The following is an 18,454-nucleotide window of genomic DNA, read 5'->3' as shown; positions in this document are numbered from 1 at the left end:
CTGAAAACAATATTGTTACATAACCAAAACAAAATGACATGAATATGCTCTAATTTTGACAGCTCAGAAAGCAAGAAACAACAAAAACACCACAGATTAGAGTGACTAGAAAAGGTTTAAAAGCCCTATGACAACACAAAGTCATCACACAGAAACAGACATCCATCAACACTCTGTCTGCTAACCTCTGCAGAAAATGCAAAAAATGCACATTCTTACTCAGACCAACAGGAGATCATATGAGGACATGTAGGATTAAAACCCTTCAAACACAAACACTATCAACTCACCCAGACCAGAGGAGATCGGATGTGATGCCAAACCATAAAAACAATCAACCCAACGATGTGGAGAGCAGCAGAGTCTGTGCCTTCAGCTTCAGATATAAAACACAGATCTAACATGCTCCAGAGACGACACGTCAAAGTCCACCATGTACAGTCAGGCCCATCCTCTCTGCCTGCTGCAGCCCCAGGGCTGTAAAAGAGTCAGTAAACCTGTTTTTCTGGAGCACGCTGATGATCCACAGCCGCTTGCTCTGTGTGCTTGACTCAAGAATCTCCGGCACACCTACCTACCTACAGCTTGTTTGCTTGGACGGAGCTTGTCAGTGCTGTGGGTGGGTGGGTGGGTCACACCACAGAACAACCCCCTCACCCAAGAACAAGCACACACACACACCACAGAGGAGACAGCAGGGTGATTAACTTTGAATTAATTATTCTGTTTTGACTAAATATGCAAAACCTGAGCAAAGGAGAAAATGACAGTTACAGCTAATTAGAACACTGGTCCTATAGACTTTGGTTGCTTAAATGCCCCTTAGCTCAAAGTCTAATACTAATACTACTCTACTCTATGATAAAATGATATTTAAGATAATATGTGCATCCAACATTGTGAACGCTTTTAACAATCAAGCCAGAACACGTCAAATATGCATTAAATGTGGAAAACATGGTATTAAAAGAATTACCATGATTTATATCTATCTATCTATATACACTCATATAAAAAAGTTGAAGGAACGGTAACAGACACTTGTGGAAACACATGCAGACAAAGAAACACAGATTTCCTCTAAAATCTTCTGAGATTCTTCTTTAAATCAATAAAAAATACACACCTGCACTTTCATATGTTACGGTACAAACTGTGCAACGTCCCTGCTGGTTCACTTGATGGTTTCCATATTATTCAACAGCGAGTTCAACCTTCATGCATTTATTTTCTCTCCAGTGTGAGTCATATTTAAATGGTGGATTATTTCCCTTTTGGACTGACGTTCCTCCCATTAGCTCTGATCATGTCGAAAACCCCACTAAAGCCCAGCTACTTCCCTTTTAATGCAATCAAGATTTGAAATGCCAATTAAACAGAGGGGGGATCATTCTGAATAACATGAAAGGACACAAGGAGGTTAGAGAGGACCACAACAAGGCTGTAGGCTGATGGAGTGTGTGCTGTTGCCAGGCAATGGGAAGCTGTGGGTGGGGGGTGGAGGAGAAAAATCAAACAATCGTCACATTTTAAAACCAGATTGTGGAGATGCACTGGAGCCGCCACAACAGCGTGCAGCATCCTCTATCAATGACAGGCTAGGTGCTCAGTAATCCATACTGTGTAAACAGTCTGACTGCAGTCATTAAAGGGACACAGGAATCAGCAGACAGAGTAAACAATCACCCTGCTTAGTTTTTTTTCTTCGATCTGGAACCAGCAGCATAAAGAAGGTGTAAGTAAGTCTTTATCTGGGCACACTACACCAACCATAACATGATTCATTGGACCAGTGTTGTGATGTCAGAGAAGATGTCTAGATATCTAACAGCACCGTAACTGAATTAGATGATGATCCAGCCAATGTTAGAATTTCAAAGAAAAAATTAATTTAGAATTATCATCATTTATCTACACATCTTATGGGTTGGAGGAACGTGTGAACGCTGAGGGAATCCAGCATGGGAGAGAAAATGTGTTGAGGATTTTCTGTTTGGCAACAACAACAACAACAACAGGTTGTTTCGCCTCCAAATCCTCACAGAGACATATAATGTGATTTCCAGCTCAGCATCCTTTCCCCTCTCTCTCTCTCCCTCTCCTTTGTAAAATCCAGAATGAGTCAATTTGAACAGACGGAAAATCCAAAATGACAGTTCAAAAAAAAAGGAATAAAAAGGCAGCTGCAGACTGAGCTCTGAATGTTTAACCAATTTAAATTCTGACATAGTGAGAGAAACAGGAGCTGCAGCGTCAGTGTGGGAGAGCAGGAACATATTCACTTTAAATGCGGTTTTATTATCATTATGTAATATAACTTCGACAGTTTGGGTGAAGGTTCATCTGCTGTCTTACCAGAATGTGATGGAGGTCGACCAGTCTAAGATGTGTTTCTTGTCGCGGGGGCTGGAGGTGAGGGGGAGCTGCTCCTCTCTGCCTAAAGAAAAGGAGGAATATTCATTAGTTTAACAAAGATGATTTATTTCCATGTTAACTGTAGAGTCAAGGTTTGATCTGGATAAGGATAAAAACACAAAAAAAGCTTTGTAAAGTGACAAAGATAAGACTTTGTGGCCAAGACATCACAATCACACTATTGCGTATATACTGTAGAAGGAGTCTCTGGTCCTCATTAACCTACATCTGCTCAATCTGCAGGTCTGTTCGCTTCCACTGCCGCTCTCACGCCGTTGTTTTCGAGAGAAAAAGCTCCAAAGAGCCAACTGTCCTCTACCTGCTCTGCAGCAAACAGCAGACAGGCTGAGTCAGACACAGTGGAGCATTTAGCAGCTCCTTCATGCCTTCATCCACAGCTGAGTGGACTTTCCTAATGGTCTCCTGACCGGTTTTAAGCAGGAAGTTCAGTTAGAGCACATCACTCCTGTTCTTAAGTGTTGGCACTGACCACTAGTTAGAACTTGAAACACTTTAAAGTGCAGCTGCTACATAATAAATCAGTTTCATTTCTGATCTTTAATATAAACTTGTTAAAGGGATAGTTCAACATTTTGGCAAATTGGCCCATGGCCATAATCCCTATAGTTTTAGGAGTAGGATTGTTACCTTTAATTGTCGGTGCAATCTGTTTTTAGAACTGCGGTGCGGAGCCGTGAGCTGCTCAGAGCTACGCTACGGAGGCTAATGGGATTTCTTGGTTTCCCTCATCAAACTCATCAAATACACAATCCAACAACTCCAAAATGCTCTGGTGGACAAGTTGTGACCTGCACATTCACCACGCTATGAGATAATAACAGAACGTTAAGAGACAGAGTTGTTTTTGAGGTAAATGCAGAGACTGCTTGCCGAAAAACTGCTCCCAACGGAAATGCGTATCAGCGGTTTTGCATGAACTCACCTAGAAAACAAGCAGGAAAACTGATTACTGCTGATTGACAATGAGCCAATCAGGTAACACCTCCTTTAAAAGTAGCCATATTCAGCTGATTGGAGAAACCAAGAGTTTGGTTATTGTGCCTTGTAAAGATGAAGAGTCCCAATCCATCTGAGACTTGTTGATTTTTAGAATCGAAGCTCATTCAGCAAAGTTAATTATCAATCAATAGTGTTTTTTTAGCAGCAGCAAAAAGCAGACTGCACTGGGTAAATGCTCCTTGTGTCCCGGTTTGACTGTCCTTTAAGAAAAGCTAACTTTTTCTCGGGTAATTCCAACTTTCGAGCAAGTTGAAATACTTCATTATTCTAATCCTAAATCCTTTGAGTATAAAAACCAATTAGGAATATTTAATCCCTCTATTTAACGTGCAAATTGAAATCTTAAAAAACAAGGAAAAGTGAGCAAACAGCAGCGCGGATAGCAGAAATCATCCAGTAGCAGCTGCAGGAGGAGGACGGAGGTTGTGTTGTAAAAGACATTAAAAGGACCTTGAAAGGCACATTACGGAGGCACAATTAAGGTCTATTCTTCTGAAGGTTGAAATGGCAAACTTAATGATAAAAGGCTGTAAACCAAGGTAAAGTAAGCTGCAGAGTCTTCTATGTGCTGTGCAGAGCCAAGAAGTGAGGCTGCCGGCTGCCGGGCCACCTGCTACTACAGCTCTGAGTTTGAGAAATGGCTGTGATGTCTTCCATCGGCTATTTTAACACCCTCCCCTCCTCCCTCCTCCTCCTCCTCCTCCTCCTCCCTCCCGCCTTCTCCCTGCTCATCTCTTTCAGTGAGATAGACAGCACCGAGGCTGAGGACACGTTTGACACGCAGCCAAGGAAAGGAATATTTCACCGAGACTGATGTCGGCGTGGACACCTCGGGCCGGTGAAAACGCAAACGGGTCGATACCCTGATTGGCATGTAGCTGTCGAGTCACGGGTCAGGTCTTCCTCTGACAAATCCATCAGGACGGACCACATACTGACACAGTAGCTCGGGAGCTGTCGGCCTCGTGCTAATTTACATTTCTGTAGCGGCGACCTCGCGGCCCTCGTTCGGCCACCTGCCTGCTTCATTTGAATTTTAAACACAGATTTGAATTCCTAGACAGAGTCCAATCAAACAAAGTAGATACAGAGATAAAGTCTCATCTGTAATCAGCTACAACAGTCGTTTCAGTTCCAGTGAAACACAAGACACAGGAGCCGATTTCTAAGAAAAACATTTCTTAACGTTTTTTTGCAGAGCAGCTCGACTCCAGGGATATTTAACAATATAATCTGGAGCTGCAGTGATTGGTGCATTAATCCATCCTCTTCCAGCTCCTCCAACGTGAGGATTTGATGCCTTTCTTTGTCACATGTGAAGATAAACTGAATATTGTTGGGTGTTTGACTATTCTTTGCACAAAACAAGACTACTAACTACTGGATGGATTGGTGATCAAACACAATCTACCTACTCACCTCGCAATTTTCGATCAGTTAATGGTCTGAATCTCACTGATCTGAGAACAACTTCATCAAAAACTAATCATAGCATTCAGCCAACTAATCAATCATCAGTTCAGTCCTGAATCCCACATGTTCATGCACACGCCACAACTCTTCTATGAGTTTTGGTTGGCTAAACAATTCAAGTCAATAGTAAATAATCTCATGATGCAACTCGCAGTTTATACCGTGCAACAGAATTCAAGACAAGACAACTGCTCCTGGTGTAATTAAAACATACCAGAGGTGAGCTGGTAGAAGAAAGAGAATAACATGCACATACGTATTAAAGATCCCGGCCAGAGTGAAGGTAGAAGTCAGCGTCTTCTTTGATTATAAAGCAGGTCTAGTGTCTACGTTAATACCGTGAAAGTATCAAAGCCTCAGCCCACAGAGAAATACATCCAGCCTGTGTTCAAAGGCTGAGCCTTAAAACGAACTGTCACGCTTTCTGTAACTTTGTGATGTCACAACAAAGCAGTTATTATTATTCTCAGCTATGGCAAAAGCACCGCCCACCTGGACCCACCATTCAGCCTGTGGGGTTAGCTTTCTTACTTGTGTTTGCTTGATACCTGCAACATTTTCATGTATCACTCAAAAAAAGGTTAGCCAATCAAAAAAGAGCCTCTGAGAGACTTCTGATTGGCTCACTGACCTAGTGCTCCAGGGGCAAGATGTAAAACTTTACTGAGATAGTTTTTGGTTCTTAAAACCACAAATACCAAAAATATTATGGACAAAATAAAAAATAAAAAAAGTGTAAAATATAAGCAGTTGGGGCTCAGTTGACATTGTCCAGCTAGAAACAGAACCCCACACTGCCTATATTTGCTCATGATTGTGCCATTACATTATCGTCCCAAATGGCTGCGATGTTCATTCACAAACAACAAAGGACTGAATGAAACCACAGAGAGACTAGAGTGTGTTTTGACGCCCTCCCATCAGCAGCCTAAGCTGACCAAATCCACCCAAATCTCAAAGATAGAAAGTTTTCCACAGCGATCCAGACAATAAGACAAAGAGCTGTAGGTGTAAACACATGGTAATTCCCACTATATGCCCCCGGCCTCTGCACAATCACATCAACACAGCCTTAAAGCCTGTGCTCTCTCTCTCTCTCCAGAGAAGTGAAAACACCGGGGTGGTTTCTGAAATAAGAAGCAAAGTCCTTAGTGATGTACGCCGACTGTAAATCAGCTCTGCAAGTTCTTCATAAAGAGAAAAAAAGAAAAGGCAACCCAGTTCTCTTGGCGTGCTAATTCCCACTTTAAGGACGTAGTTTCTCTTCCAGTCATCCTCCAGAAAAAGTGTCCCCAGATGTTGCCAAATAAATAAGGCTTTGATATTCCTACATGCCTTATCCCTGGCTGGCAAGCTCGCAGTCTTTAAAAAAAAGGGAGCGCAGCGTTGGTGCGTCTGACAGCTGAGCGGGACCCTGTGATGCCGGTAACGACATGAGGGATGACAACAGAAAGCTCCGACATCAAAGCCCCGCAGCTCCCTCGCACACATACATATACAGGAGGAAATTTGCAGCAGATTACCGAGGCCGGTTATTCATCAGTGCTTACAAGAGCTGGGTTACGAGTCAGAAGACACAGACACACACAGTGCAGCTCTGAAACAACTCCTGCTGCTCATTTGTACATGAAGAAGAAAAAAAGAGTGCGCCTCTCAGCCTCCTATCGACACTCACTTAAGATAATGGGCCCTGTTGGGAAGGATATAGATTGGAAAACGAATCTCTGCACTTGTGTGTGCCGGTGAATGGGCAGGCGAGCCAGATACAGAGCTTTAGAAAGGGACTCTACAGTACCCAAGGTGGCAATTTGTCAGGATTAAAGCAGGATGGTGTCTGTCATTGTGTGTGTGCGTGTGTGTGTGTGTACGGCGTCAGGTGTTGTTCATTACCCCCGAGGTTGTCAGGGAAGCACGGCACTGATCTTGCAAGCGCAACCGAGGTCATCTGAGGCTGCGCTTTCATCCTGAGCTCCAGCGCGAGCTCACATATGGGCGGATCTGACTGAGGCTGCATTGTTTTCATCATCTGTTTATCTGCTTATTTATATTGTCGGTTCATTATTTGGTTTCTAAAAACAACAGAGTACAGCAATGGAAAAATTTGAAGTCAAGAGCCTGCAATCCAATTACAGTCCTATTCAATTTACAGTGATGCAAACAAAGAAAAGCAGCAGATCCTCAGATCTGGGGTTTCTGAGTCAGTTTTATTCTTTCTGAATTACCAATTTATTAAAGCATGTGGTTAACTGTTTATCAACCAATGGACTGACTGTATGATTGTATAAAGTTTTTGAGACAGCTGGACCATATAGGCTACAGAAATATTTTAATGATGTAGAATAAACTGTGAAAACATCTTGAGACCTGATCTGAGCTGCAAAACCAAAACCCAGTTTTTAAAGAAACCATAGACTTTGCAACAAGGGAACAGGAATTGCTTCAATTCTAACCAGTGTCTGTGTTTTAGGGCTCTGCAACACTCTGTATTATCACTACAAAACAAGTCTATTGGTTAAATGTTGGCTATGTTGCTATAAAGTCTTGAATCTTTAAATGTCAGTTTTAATGGTGAAACAATGATAAATCACTCAACAGCGAATCATTAAAGGGGACATATTATGGAAATATCACTTTTTGAAGGCTTCCGGCCCCCAACATTTGAGAATTGACCAAAAAATCTGTAATGTGCAGGCTCCCTATAGGTTTTACGAGATGTTCCCTCAGGTTTCGAATTTGCATAATACCACCTCTACCTGGTACCAGTAGAAGGGGCGGGGCAAGCAGTGGTTCATTTGCATTTAAAGGGACAGGCACTGAAACCAGCCGTTCTGAACAGCACTGTTTTGAGAGTATGAAAAGAGCTGTGATGTTTGATCCTTGGGGTATTTTGATCAAAGCATGTCACAGACATGTCTTTAAGTTAGCTGGGAACTATTTTAATTTGTGGAAAGGGGGCATACTATGTCTCCTTTAACCATTTTAATGACGCATTGGCTTTCCACTGGGGAGATTTGATAGTTTTGGTCTATATGCCCTAACCCCCTCCTTCATCACAACTGTATGAGGTTAATTTTCATATAGCTTAACTATTTATATTTTTATTAAGATTTAAATTTGTGCATAATTAAGAGGGTGTGGACACTTAGAGGTGGGGGGTTTCTCAGGAGGCTGTTGCACAGTCTCAGCAATCAAATCTACCCAACAACCATGAACTGCTTCATCAGGATGTTTCTCACTCTAACCTATAAATCCTGAGACTGAAACTTCAAGAATTCAAATGGGTCTGTTGTTGTTTCTAATTGGCGACAAATTATGATGGATGTAAAAAATACTACTGCAGTTTTTGCAGCAGGATAAATGGGAGCTTCATTTCACTGTGACACAGCCAGGAAAACATGGCGACAGGAAGTCGCCTTATCTGCATATTTTCTTCTTCTGTGGACATGGAAAACCTGAACTGCTCCTGACAATCGCAGGCACAGCTTGAGTTGACTGAAAATAATGTAGACGGATGAGTTACATCAGTCAGTGCTGATTTGGTTTGAGCAACAGAAGCCTCCCTCCCAAACAGAGAGGAAAAAAAGGCTGGCATGGACATGTTGTCAGACTGAATAATGGAGAGAAAAGAAAATGGCAATTCGCTCTGACTATCAGGCTGGAACTGATAACAGAGTTGTCCTTCTACCTTTTGTGTTTTGCAGATTCAATTCCCAAGTATTTTGACAATCAATTAATCATTATTTATCAAGCACAAATAGCAAATAGAGGCCCAGCCCCATTCAGTGGGAGGATAAGCTGCTTTTCTGTGTTTTATATCTGTGTAAACTGGATATATTTGGGTTCTGGACTGTTGGCCTGAAGTTATATAGTCTATTAATCTAATGCTTATGGGGGTGTTTTCAGTGTTGGGGCTGAGCAGGTGGAGGTGGTGAAACAGAAAGAGGAGGAAAATATGACAGAGGTCTTCTCACACACAGAGACACAGCATCATGACGAACCTATGATTACCTCCCTCTCCATCTCCACCACTCTCTTCCCTCTCTCTTGCCGCATACAGACAGAGCTGGAAAAACAGACAAATGTCAAACATAAAACACACACACACACTGTATATACACAGCAGACACGCCTGACCTTCACCAGCGTCTCCTGGGGCCAAACATGTGAAAGGCTACCTGTGTTCAAGCAAAGCTCCCCATGACAGCCCACAGCTCATGCTTTCAAGGCACCTTTAATGAAAACCGGTTGAGCCTCTGCGGTGCTGAGCCGATGCTGCTTCATGGACTCGGCTGATAGGCAGAAACAACAGAGAGCTCCTCGGCTCTGCAGCTGACAGTCAGAGCTGTTATCAGGGAAGTCGACAACAGGCGGCCTGTAACATGAAAGACAACATCTCTGTCCGAACGCAGACGAAGGGGACGCGCTGTCCTTCCCCCTGCAGAGGTTAGGAAACGTGTTGATATTATGCAAATAGAACCCCTCCACCCCTCCCAGCAGTTCCTCCTGCACGCTGTGACACAGAGCCACTGTGTCAGATAAATTCATTACAGTGGCTGACGGAGCGCAGATCCAACAGAAATCAACACGACTGAGGGTTGAAGGAGCTGGGAGATTCACCTCCTACCTAATGTGGCACTAAAGAGGTCAACGGCATGTAGAGTAGTTCCAGAAATGAAGAAAACTGAATCAAATGCAAAAAATTTTTCTACAGACAGCCGAAGAAAGGACGATCAAACTGACAGTCTAAAATTGGCTCAGTTCCTTCTAATTATCATCAGAAAACTGAACTGATAAATCATTTCAAGAAATAAAAGCCAAACTTTCAGCAGATTTAAAACTGAGAGGATTTATTGCTTTGTTTATCTGGTGTGGCAGTAAAATCAATGTCCTTTCTTTTTCAGCTGTTGCTATCTGAGGCTTCCATCTAAAGTGTCACACAGCCCTTACAGAAAAAACACATGAACTTCACAAATTTCACATGATTTTTTACATGTGAAAAATTTTGCACATGGGAAACGTGTGGGTTTGGCCCAATTTTATGTTAATCACATTTGAATTCCCATGTGAACCCATTTTTTACATGTGGTAACATGTTTTACACATACACGTGCTCTATGATAACACATGGTAACATGTGATCACATATGTCACATACAACTGGGTCAAAACCACATGTTTCCCATGTGCAAATAACATGATTCCCATTTGCAACATTTTTCACATGTGAATCACATGTGAAGTTCATGTGTTTTTTATGTAAGGGAAATAAAATCTGTATATAAAAAGGGATTCAAAGATCTTCACACAGTAAAAGCCACCAAATCCTAAGAATAACCTGGAATCCAGAGGACCAATACGTGAATTTACCATTTATCAATAAAAACGAATTATCTTTAAGCAGCAACCAGCAATTCAGACTTCATAATTCACAATAAAGCTCTCACACAGAATATTGAAAGGAAGTAAACAGAGACCGAAAAAAATTACAAAAACGCAAATACTAGGCTTTAGAAATTTGTAATTCTGTTTTTGTACTGACATTTTAGAGACCAAACAACCCAAGAAATAAGGAGCACAAACTGTGAAAATAGGAAATTTGAAAATAATCACAAGTTGCAACTGTTGAAAATTGAAATTATTGCCCCAAAAAGCCTGACAGAGGTGCATGTTTGGTGGTGTGTTGGTTTGACTGACAGCTGTCTCGGCCCATCACCCTCAGTCAGCTGCGGCGGCTGCCAGTTACTCGCCCTCGTTCGGCTGCGCACAAGCCAAAAAATCTAAAGTTTCTGCCTGGAGCAGCTGACAAAATGCTGCTGAGTGTAAACTCCCGCTCCAGGCTTCAATCAGTCCTTTCCACCGGCCTGGAGGCAACATCACCAGACACCGAATCCATCTTCATCTGCAGGAGATAACCGCAGAGCCTCGAGAAGGCACCGGTGGCTCCAGTTTGAAACAGAGGGGGATGATCATGTTTACAGGGATGTTATTTATACGAAGGTGCTCTCTCACTGTTTTACAGCTGTCAATAAATCACTTTGTAGTGAGGTATCATTTATAAAGGCTTTATAAGTTCAATACTTTATTAACTTGTGTTTTATACACTTGTTATAGACCTGGGGTCACCTCATCAATTCCCCTCTCCACTGCAAAATTTGACCACTCTGACCACTTCTGGAAAACCGAAATCCATTAATCTCTTATTAACATTAACAGCTTTATCATCCAATAGAAACACAAAGACATGTTACAACCAAGATAATTCCTACAAGAGTCTTCTTCACTAAATCAGGGGCGGGTCTTCCAGGGTGGCACAGGGGGCACCCGCCCCACCTGCAATCTGATTGGCCACCCTGTGCCCCCTGTGTTCAATTTATTGTAGAAAATTCTGCTAAGATTGTTGTTTAAAAGGTAGAGCTGATTATTGATTGACTATAATATTAATATTGACAAGTGGAAAATGAAAAGGTCATAGGCATATTCCTTACAAGGTGAAAGATTCAATGTGGCCAGTAAAAGCAAGATGAAGACACTGTAAACAGTGTGTAACTGAACAATATAAATATTCAAGACAGCGATCAACCTTCATTTTTGTTTCCGGTGGGCCTCCCAAGGTTCACTGTTGTTACCCCCTGTGCCCCCCACCAGAAAATACTCTGTACTCGCCCCTGCTAAAGATGTCTTATAAACAACTGTTACCATCAATATTTCACATGTACTATTGTTTATGTTTTGTACACATGCGTACAGCTGGTCGCACTACATATCAGTTAATAAACAGTTCCAAGTCTGCAAAGCCTGTTGTAAATATTAAAGAAGATGATTAACAATTTATGAATGGGCTTTAGTCCAGATGCCCTGCAGGTCTCTCTGATAAGAAGTGTTGTCCTGAAGCAGCACTTCCCCAAACTGATTAAAGGCTTATGAATTAGGCCATTATTTATTATTAATCATTAATCACACTCATGACAGCTTATAGATTATGTCAAAAACGGGGCCTTATCAAAGAGCGGTGCATATTTTCTAACAGCTGCAGAACAAACAACACTCACACTCAACAGTGTTTTGGTTCTGCTGTGTCTCTCCATCACATTTCCACATCACTCCCCTCTCTGACAGCAGCGCAGGTGTGCTGAGCTCCAGTAACACCTGGTGAATCAGTCCGCGCAGTAACCTAAATGTTAATGACTGGAGCCAGTTGGTGAGAAAATTGACAGGATAACAAGCTCTGATGAGGCCAGCAGAGTTAATCAATGCCAGTGACATCCGATGAGATGGTCGCAAAGGAGCAGCAGGCAAACCACACAAAGACACAGTCAACGGGGAGGGGGTGGGGGGGCTGGGGAGCGAGGACCCACGGCACAGTCAATGAAGAGCACAATGCAAATTCAGCAGGCGAGAGCTCAGCAGCCTCCAGCAACAATGGATTTAACAAAAACAGCTTTACAGGGTCAATACTGAGTGAAACGCACCGACTCTCCTCCGTGGAAGTGGTAGTCCTCTCACCGAGGCAGATGGGAGAGGAGTTTCACAGCAGGAGAGTCACTGAGTTGAAGCGCTGGTGTTGCTATAGAGGTCATAAATCAGCCGCCTGGCATCGCGTGTCGTCAGTCAGGCAGCCGAGTCAGACCGCAGGCATGTTTCAATCAACAGGCCCAACAGACAAGCTGACAGCACGGACGCAAAAGAAAAACAACAAAAAAAAAAAAACTGAGAGACGCCCAAGGACTGCGGCCAGCTCGACTGAGATATGAGACACCACGCAGAGAGACATGGATCAAGCTTTAAAGGGGAGGAAAGAGACAAGGCAATGAATGAACTTCTGAGAAGAGAAACAACATATGGAAGATCAGCCCTTCAAACAGAGGTCGTACATCTCCAGAGCTGATAATCATGGCAGCTTTAACATGCTGCTGTCAGGACGGAGGCACATGAACAGACTGATCAAAATGCCCGTTAGTCCCTCTGTCTCTGAACTCCCATACAACAGTTGCTTATAGATAGTTAAGATGAATGTGTGCAAAAACTAAACAGAAAAGTAAACGATGAACAGTGTCGCTGTGATCGGTTCATCAAAAGCTAGTTTTTCCACCTCTAAAAACCTTCTAAAGAGTTCTGATATGGATCTTCTGCCAAATATCCAGTTTGCCAAATTAACACATTAAAACAAGTAATACACTTAGCTTTGAAATTCAAATATGATTTTCCTATAAAAATGAGTTAAAATGCCTTCAAAGACATCTCCTTCTCCCTCCTTGAACAGATGTGGAGACTAACTTCTATCAAAGTACAGTACTGCAAGTCAGGCTGCACAGTTAAGCTCAAACATCAGGAACAACATGTAAAATACATTTTTAAAGGTATAGTTCAAAATTTTGGCAAATTGGCCCATTGCTATAATCCCTATAGTTTTAGGAGTAGGTTTGTTACTTTTAATGCAATGTTATGAGACAGAGTTTTTTTGAGGCAAATACAGACACTCCTTGAAAAACCACCCCCGACATTATTATCACATAGCGTGGTGAATGTGCAGGTCACAACTTGTCCACGAGAGTGTTTTGGAGTTGTTGGATTGTGTATTTGATGAGTTTGATGAGGGAAACAAAGAAATCCCATGAGCCTCCGTAGTGTAGCTCTGAGCAGCTTGCGGCTCTGCTCCGCCATTATAAAAAATAGCTTGCACCGACAATTAAAGGGAACAAACCTACTCCTAAAACTATAGGGTTTATGGCAATGGGCCAATTTGCCAAAATGTTGGACTATCCCTTTACGGCTCATAGAAATGAACAACACCAAAAAATAAGACCCAACTCTTGTGACCAAGCTCACTGCCATCATTTCTGTGGGTCAACAGGTCCAACAAACACGATAAATCTACAAATAAATACGTCTGGAACTGCTTCTCTGTCTGCAGGACTCATTCTGGATTTAGTTGGATCTAATGGACGTAATTATACATGAAAAGTCGGGCTGGTGCAACATTAAGTAAACAGAGCCGCAGGAGACGCAGAGACTCATTTTTGAGCCAAGTATGGACAATCATAGATGCAATCTCCTAAAATCCTGCATTTGGGACTTTATAAATAGCACGCGCACAGGCAGCCAAAAAGATGCGCTCAGTTCTTTGTAGAGTTCAAGAAACACCCGTCAATACCACTTAGAGATTCTGTGATTACAAAACCTGCAGCCCGCAAAATGAAAACTCCAGGTTACACACTGTTCTCCACCTGTGATTCCTTTTTTTCAGTTTGGCAACATAGCTGAAAAATTATTTATTTGCCAAGAAAACGAAAAGGGAGGGAAGCAAGAAGCTGGTTTGTTTGATCTGGCAGCCAGCTTGTGCTTTCACTCGGGCCACCAGAGGAGTGGACAGATTATCATCGGCTGTCTGGAAGGAAGCAGAGCTGCAGGATCAGTCCCCCACCCGCGGAGGTTAGGCCTCTGGATGCAGATAAGGCTTTTGTTTTTATCAAACATCTCACACAGAAAACCAATCGCAAAAAAAGCTGCAGTGTGGCGCAGCAGAGCTGTCAGACTTAATGCTGCAAAGTGGTTGAATTATAAAAGAAGTAACGGCGGTGATTTCAAAGGGAAGGCTTAGAAATATGGTGTTTCTCATTAATCACCAAACTGCAATGATAAGAATCAGGTAATGGTGTGATTATAATCCCAAACAGTCAGCAGGGCTTTAAAAAAAACTGATATTAAATTTATGTTCCATTATAAAAACAGGAATACGTCAAATTTAAACTCAAGGATACCAGTCTTCAGAAGGAGTAATCACCCTGCCATTTGCTTTAAACCTGAACTTCACACTCTGACAGCGACATACTCAGAGTGAGATGTAACTTTTGATATCAATGCACAGAAAATCCTGCAAGGTGACATCAAGTGGAAGTGAACACAGCAAGCTCGTGTTTGTTGTCCTGTCCAAACTGTGTGGCTTGAACCCAACGGAGCCCACAGAGGCAACACTCTAACTCGCCGCTGCTGTTTCCAGCTTTCTCTGGACGGAGACACTCACAGCTCTCCAACTCCACTTCGTCCTTTCCTGTGAGCGGGGATGTGACGGTAACACATGCCAGGACTCAATTTGGCGGGAATCCATGCCGTCTCAGTTAGTGGGAATGAATGAGGCACTTTCACTTTGTGACTAATAACGTCTGCATTTTCACAGAAGCATCCAATTTACATATGGTGTTTCGCATGCAACACGTGTCTGGATAATGACATGATCGAGACCTTGGCATTTACACAAGTCTGGTGTTTTTCAACCTGGGTCTTGACTCTGAGGGTCATGCTAAGTTTACTCTCACTTAGTAATTAGCATATATCCTTAACATTTAGGAGGTTGTTTGACATTTTTAAAAAGATAGTTATTCATTTGCTCAATAACCATTCTCATTTCAGTGCATTAAGCACACTGCTGATTAGCTTATCTTAGCTTGGCTAAGTTGGATGGATGGGGAAAACAGCTACCCTCATTCTGTCCATTGAAACTCTAAACTGCACTAAATGATGTATTGTAGTGCTTACTTTGTGTGTACTTCATTTATTTAACATGCAAACAAACAAATCCAGATTGTATCCAGGCTGTATCTGGATACAACCTGACCAGCATTTACACCTACCATTAATTTGCATCTCCAGTGAGCACATTGAGATCCAATGGAGATCCAATCACATATTTGTGCAGTAAATTAAAAAAGAAAATAGAAGAAGTAGTTCCGCCCGCATAGTTGTATGCAGATAGAGGAAGCATTACCGTTTGCACTTGTGTTCAATGTGTACCTTCGGAGGTGGTTTGGCCGATCTGATCAAAATCCATCCTTAATGTGTTTTGCGTGTGTTTACACCTATACTTAATGTGGTCAAGCACTATCTGATTGCAATCCGATCACTGAAAGCGCATAATGCCAGGTGTAAACGGGGTGCATGATAGAAGACTGTTAATGTGGCTAACCCACAAGGACACCTGTAAAGCATGTAAGTGCCAGCGCTGTTGTAGTTTATCAGCACTCATGAAATGCCTCTATATTGAATGGTCAAACATTATTCAAATGTAGACAGCCTAAATTAGCTCCCTTTAGCTAACTAGCTATTAGCAACTTTTGTGTTTCTATAAAATTAGCCAAACCGACTGTTCATATTAGTAGCCTATAGGTATTTGATGCATCTAAGTGGTGGTGGATTTTCAGGCATTATTCTGCCAACTGAAACTTCTCTCACAGACCATAACTTTGGTTTTAGCATACACCAGGTGTAAGTTGTCTCTTTATCCAAATAAAATATCTTGGTGTGAAGAAAACTCCTTGTTTCTTGGAGAATTTGGCAGACGATCCTGGTGTAGCGCTCCTCCACTGTGAGGATAAACAGCACCTGGTACAAAGTGCTGAATGTAAATCCAGCCCGCTGAGGGAGCAGCTACCTCGACAAAGATATCAATATGGACACCTGTGGGCCCTCCTGTTGCCATGACCACCAGCAACAGAGGCAGCAGCCGAGTCGCTTTAGCGCTGTCGTCACCGGCCGCCGTTGGGGGAATCAGCGTATCCTAAACAAATTAGCCCGGAGAAAACTGCTGAGGCCCCAACGCTTTAATTACATCAACCTGAAACCAAATTATAGGCCGACTCTGCAACACGTAATAACTAATGCACATCAAACAAGCCTCACTCTGCTCCCTCCTCCTCCTCTTCCTCCTGCTCCACTCCATCATCAGTTTGGAACATTTATATCGGGGTATTCATTCCCAGGAGAGACAGAGAGAAATGTCAAGACAAGGGAGACATGGCTTATCCTCCCTCCCTGGCCTTTTCCCTTCTCGTTCTATCGCTCCCTCCATTCTTTTTGCTCCCCGTTCCCCTTCCTCATTCATTCTCCGCCACTCTGTCTCTTTCTCTTTTTATCCTGTCATCTACATTGTGAGGAGCGTCTACGGCTCCTCTGAGCCTCGGCTGTGTAAGCAGAGCAGGCAGGATGAGAAGCAGAGGTGCTGTACTCAGAATAGTGAAGCACAAAAGCTGAGGAGGTTTAAAAATTCTCCCACCGCTGGAGCGAGTTCACACTCACCGAAACACAAGTTTAAAAAAGTCTTCAATTAAAGTTATGTTGCATAAAAATAATTTGGCTGGAACGAATAGTTGATGAATCAAGGTACAGAGCAAAAAAGACTTGAGCTCTCTAGTTACAGCTTCTAAACTTTGCTTCTTTTTATCTTAGATAAAATCTGTTGGTCAATCAAATCAACATATTTTATACCACTGGTCATATAAATGATCAGCAAGTTAATCAATAATAGAAAAAATCCGCAGCTTTTTCTCAGATGCTTCTCAACTCCCCATCAGAGATTTTAAGATCCTGGACCTAAAGGGCGCATCAGGCAACTCAGACACTGCAAGTCAGAAAGGTTGGAGATCATTAGATTCACCAATCAATAGAAATGAATTGACTCTAAAAAGAAACAGTTCCAGCTTTTCAAATGTCAGAATTTGCTGTCTTTCTATTTTATATCATTGTATATTAAACGTATTTGGGCTTTGGACAAAACAAGCTGTTTACTGACATCATAATGAGCTGTGTGAGCATTTTGTCACCACTTTATGACAGTTTATAGACTGTATCATTAACCCAGCGACTGTTTGGTAATGAAAATCACTGTTCAAGTGTCAGCTCTATAAATTCTCCCTATGCAAGTTACATTCAGGCAACGATTTCTTCCAAAATGAATATATGAAAGTGTTTTCCGGAACATGTGCCACTGCATAACCCTGGAGCTCTTATCAATTCATTATAAAAACATTACAGTCTGACTCCAAGTCCTCCTGTTTTGCTTTTCCCAGATAGAAAGACAAGCACAGCAGCAGTCACAACATCTTGTGAAGGCAAGTCATACTGTTTATCTTCAGTTACAAATTAAATTCAATTACAGCACCATCCAGGCACTAAGGCAATTAATTACTGAATTATACCATGATGGTGCACAAAGAATGCAATAGGCCCTTGGGGCTTTTTTTCTCATTACCAGGTACACACTGTCCTACAGAGATGAGGCAGGGGAGCCTTTTAATAACATTTAGTATTCAGATTAAACTCTTCTATGCAGCCAAAACTCCGGCTTCCAGGGTTTCTGCTCCAAAGCAGGATCAATTTACAATCCAATTAATTCAAATTGTGTGGAAACATGCTCACAAGCAGGGAAACAATCAGACATCCCATTAAGACAAAGACAAGCGTGGGTCTGGAGCAGAAAGAGGAGGTCCACCTGATGTGTTTGACATGCCTCCTTTTAATGATTCACTACACCACCAAAGCCACAATAAAGCAGCCCGTTACACAAATTAAAACCGTCCTCTGCTTAAATGCTCTGCAGTGACTATGTGTTGTGTTTAAACGCCAGTTAGAGGCAGCGACTGGGTTTGATTTGGATTTGAAGTGCGCTCCAAATACAATGTTCACTTTGTCTGTTAATAACGGTGGATTTATCACAGCTCGCTAAACACCTCTGCAGCAAAGTCCTTTTGTTTTCCACCTCATTTTGAATAAAACA

At 42.2% G+C, this 18,454-nt stretch overlaps 1 protein-coding gene across 3 annotated transcripts in view; it reads right to left on the bottom strand.

Moving 5' to 3' along the window:
* Positions 1 to 18,454, bottom strand: part of rnf152 (ring finger protein 152) — a 59,925-nt gene that overhangs the window by 22,535 nt on the left and 18,936 nt on the right. The window contains exon 2 of one of the 3 annotated variants that reach the window (XM_085763202.1): positions 2,356 to 2,437. The gene's annotated coding sequence lies outside the window, so the exon portion shown is untranslated. Of the gene's footprint in view, positions 1 to 290; positions 310 to 2,355; positions 2,438 to 18,454 lie in introns of those variants that run through there. The other 2 variants (XM_085763203.1, XM_085763204.1) reach the window with 2 other exon arrangements.

This window comes from Trachurus japonicus, chromosome 20, assembly GCF_045865225.1.
Source record: "Trachurus japonicus isolate A0001 chromosome 20, Traja_1.0".
NCBI lineage: Eukaryota > Metazoa > Chordata > Actinopteri > Carangiformes > Carangidae > Trachurus > Trachurus japonicus.
Note: the sequence above shows the minus strand (reverse complement) of the source record. Positions and strands in the feature narration are given on the sequence as shown.